Here is a 4588-nt window from a genome sequence, read left to right as displayed (position 1 = left end):
TTTAAGCTGAAATTAAAATACACTCATGTCCATAAATTTAGGATAAGGCCATATCCGAGGCCATTAAAGGTTAAGAAACGAAACAAATGTCAATTATTCATGATTACTTTCATTTATTAAGCAAAAGATAAAGAACTAAATAGATGGTGCATGCATAATACCAAGCATAAGAACTACGCTTTTTGCTATCTATAGTTAATATAAAAAATATTTTCTTTATCTACGTACAAGAACTTAATATTACATGGTTGGTATGATGGTTAATACATTGTTTTTAGCCCATGCGATGAAATATAGTCCGTACAATGCCTAGGCATGATGAGAAGTAAAATATTGAGATAATATTAGGGAATATTACTTCACTCGTCTAGCAATGCACTCCGAAGCTCTGATATACAAGTAGGAAGGGGTTGACGAGCTGCATATCGTCGGCAAAGCATGTCCCACACATGCTCTAATGGATTCGTGAGAATGTTGGCCATTCCATGCGGGTGATATCCTCAGATTGAAGGGATTTGTATAGGATATTTACTCGGTGAGGACGGGCGTTTGAATCCATAAACACAAATTCTGAGCACATGGCACTACGCCCATAATAAACAATGTAGATGTTGGTCCGACTTGAACATACAAACCTGTTCCGGACGAAAGTATAATTCTACTTCAAGTGAGCAATCCTACACCACCGTAACAGTGTCGTTCAATAATGTTGTCTTGTTGGTAACATGTACCTGGCGTTCATCGTATGATTGTTCGACATGGATCAGACGCTCAATTCGCTGCTGCAAAAGTTCTACTGGAAAAGATCTGGACTTGTCGATAACACAAATTCGATGCGACGATGTCCATATTGCATTTTCTCTACTTTAGGTTAATCGCTGGCGACAATAAATTGCCGTTGCAATGTTAAGCCTGCGAGCATATAGAACAATATTTCCCAAACATTTCTCTACTTTGAAACTCGGGTACATGTGGTTGCAGATAGCTGATGAGACAGGTTGAACATTGAGCTTCCCCTATTCTCTCGGCAGTTACTACCAAATACCGACCTTCATTGTAACTTGTTGGCAACCTGTACAGTAATGTGTATAGAAATTTCTATCCCCTTGGATTTGTTTTCAAAGCCCAGAGATGACATATTCGGATACTTCCTCTGAATTGGCCCATATTCCAGACGGCTGATAATTATATAACGTAAAATATTCTTCAGATGCGTCGTCTGTATTATAATTATTCGGTTATGATACTGAGCTGCTTACAGTACGCTTGTAAGCAATTTTACTAATTTGCCAAAATTCCTTATGCACCCCTCTTTTACTCTCTCTCTTCATTTTGACTTACTATAGGCGTCATCCGGTGGCCTCCAGCAATTCAAATATCATTCTTGAAAATACGTGTCATAACTCTGCAGATGAAGTTCTTACTTTAAAATTCTATTTCTGAATCATCCTTAATTTATGGACTCAAGTATATATATATATATATATATATACTAGCTGACCCTGCAAACGTTGTTTTGCCATATGAATTATTTCTAAAGTATGAAAATATATCTTATTTATTGTAAGTGTGTGCGTATGTGGTATATGAGTGGAAGAGGCATGGAGCGCTGTGAACGATGACGGAATGTGAAAATAACAACACACCCAATAATAATTTTTTTAATTTATTGTAACTTTTTTTTATAAATTATATATACAACGAATTCTGAAAAAAATAGTCAACAATATTAATCTCTTAGTGCAATGGAGTGTACAATATTTTTTGCCATTCCATCTTTAGCTAACACAAATAAACTGGATGGTTTGCCCACTCGAGAGCATGCCACGTATAATTGTCTGTGTGAAAAGCATAGTGTGCTCATATCTAAGACGCAAACAGACATTGTTTGGCCTAGTCATAGCAAATGCCAATGTAATGTGGAACAGAATGCGTTTAAATTGAATTGGCACATCTGTGAGTATAATAGGGAATCGTGGAAGTAATATACTTTCATCCCGGAATTTGTCATTTAAAATAATGACTTCGATGACGTTGTTCATTAATTTTTTAACGACTAATCGCGTGCCGTTGCACAATCGTGGTGGGTTCAAATTACGAAGCAAAATAACCGGAGATCCAACTTTGAGTACTAAATTATGCGGTGAAATGCCAGGCAAATCCAATGAGTTTGAAAACTCTGTTGGAAAATTTGCAGCTTCAATGTGATCGCAAACTGCATCAACGGATTTATATGTCACCAAGTTACCTGGCAATAACTGTTGCATCTACTGATTCAATTCGTTGCCGTCCACATTTTTTGCTGCTAAGACCGCCCTTTCTGATAGCCACTCATGATGAATGTATAGCGTGTGCACATCAAGAAATATTAGGCTAATGAGAGCATCTTGTGAATCAATGATTGAGCAAAAATCATCCGGTAATTTTAAGCATCCAGTCTCATCCTTAGTAACTTTTCCATCACCGATATCTAACATTTGTGTTGAGAATGTTTCAGCAGATGGATCTTGAAGCATTTGGAAGCGCATATTTACTTTTAGTAGAACTTTTTCAACATTACGCAACAGTGGAGATGATTTCAAACAAGCATTGATCTGATCAGCGTACGTAGAAGGCGGAATGATGGGAAACGTTTGTCTGAAATCACCTGAAAGGAGTAACAGAGTGCTGCCAAATAATTAGTTATTATACTTGTATTTTATATCTTTCAATGTCCTGTTCAACGCCTCAAGCGAATGTTTGTGTGCCATAGTGCATTCATCCCAGATGATATTTTTATAGTGTTTCTACACGTGGCCATAGACGATTGCTTTTTTATGTTGCACTCTGCATCTTGGCTGTTTTTAATATTTAGTGGCAGCTTAAATACTGAATGATCTGGTCTGCCTCCATCTAATAAAGTTGTCGTAATGCCAGATGATGCAACGGCCCACACGATGTCATTATTTGATCGTATTTCAGCGAGAATTAGCGAAATAATAAATGTTTTGCCAGTTCCACCTTGTCCTGCCGAAGCTGAGAGCATAATGCGGTCATAAATGTTCCTTTGGTCCTCATTCATTAGTGGAACATTGCGAGATACCGTATATCATCAGTCATCGAATCTTTGTGAATATCCCATAACGTTTCTATACGGACCGGGAAACATGTAGTTAATACTATAGCAAATAGTAGACGATTTTGCTTTGCAGTACAGTTCAATGCTGCTTCAGCAAGCATACATTCTCACTGTTTGTCGTCTTCCAGCAAGCCGAGTGCAAGGCATGCATCTTTATACGTTGGATGCTGATGCCCATCGACTTTACGTATATCTTGAAATGACAATGAGCCGGTGACATTAACCAACAACAGTCGAAAATAAAAGCACACAGTCTGCCATAGATTGACTGTAAATACTCTCCCTAAGGCGTTTGATTTGAATAAATCGGGACATGCATCAACCAGTGTGCCTTGCCTGCGGAGTGTCCATTTTTTTTGTTTGAGCCCATGTGAAATAGTGTGGTACTTCTGAGTAGAGTAATGTCCGTGCAAAGGCACGAATACACTATTCAAAAAATTCGGTGAGTTTAGTTTTTGGTGGATTTATAGCTCAGTGAATCGCTGTCTCGTTCGTGATATATACGCTCTGGCCGTTTTCAAGATGAACGGCTAAATGAATAACGGTTGGATTCCGTTCATGAATTGGGATACGCCAAAGATACGCCAAACTGTACCGGCCAATTTGGTACAGCGTTATTTCATCGTTGTTATTCACCGGAAGAGCAGTCACATTGGTATTTTCAACTCTAAATACTGCCATATCACTGACTTTATTCACATTCTTACAAATATATTTGATGCTCTTCTTTTAAAGGCGTGCATAAGTATTAGAGATTAATATGACTTGTTGCAACGTGCGTGAATATTGTTTTTGATTTATTATGTTTCTATGTCTAGTTTGGATCCGATTACGATTAAATAAAGATATATTTAAAATATACGTCAAATCAGTCCAAAAAATGAAAAAAAATTAGTTATAGACCTATTCTCAGACCTACTGAATATACATATAAAATTTCATCAGAATCGGTCAACCCATTTCGGAGGAGTTTAAACACTAAAACTGTGACAAGAGATTTATTGTTATATATATAATATGTATATATCTTGGCCAAGGTATATATATATGGGTCATTCTCACAAAAACAGTCATTTTCATGTCCCCAGTATATTTTATGTTTGTTTTACAGCTTACGAAAAAAAAAATTCAGTGAAAGTGTCCTTCAGAATGCAAGCTAACAAAAGAATAAAAATAAAATTATCAATTTTTATTTATTATTTATTATAGGTAATTAAAATATAACAATATGTCATTCCCTCACTTGTCCCCACTGCTGATTTCAAAAAAGAAAAAAATTGTTTCTGAAATAAAAAATTTTTGTTTACAAATTCGTGTTTTTTATTTCAGAATACTGAAATATAGAAATCAATATATCTGAAAAATAGAAAATCAATTTTAAATTTAATTTCTGATAAAAATATTAACACAGCACTATTTTAAACTTTGTCCCCAGTGTTTTAAAGTATTTAGAAAAAGCCATGTTCTTAT

At 35.9% G+C, this 4588-nt stretch overlaps 1 protein-coding gene across 2 annotated transcripts in view; it reads left to right on the top strand.

Moving 5' to 3' along the window:
- The window catches only part of LOC107453891 (uncharacterized), a 38592-nt gene that overhangs the window by 6400 nt on the left and 27604 nt on the right, over positions 1-4588 (top strand). The window lies entirely within an intron of this gene.

The sequence above is a fragment of the Parasteatoda tepidariorum genome, chromosome 6 (assembly GCF_043381705.1).
Source record: "Parasteatoda tepidariorum isolate YZ-2023 chromosome 6, CAS_Ptep_4.0, whole genome shotgun sequence".
Lineage (NCBI taxonomy): Eukaryota > Metazoa > Arthropoda > Arachnida > Araneae > Theridiidae > Parasteatoda > Parasteatoda tepidariorum.
The sequence above is the reverse complement of the archived record's forward strand: the minus strand, read 5'-3'. Positions and strand labels throughout refer to the sequence as shown.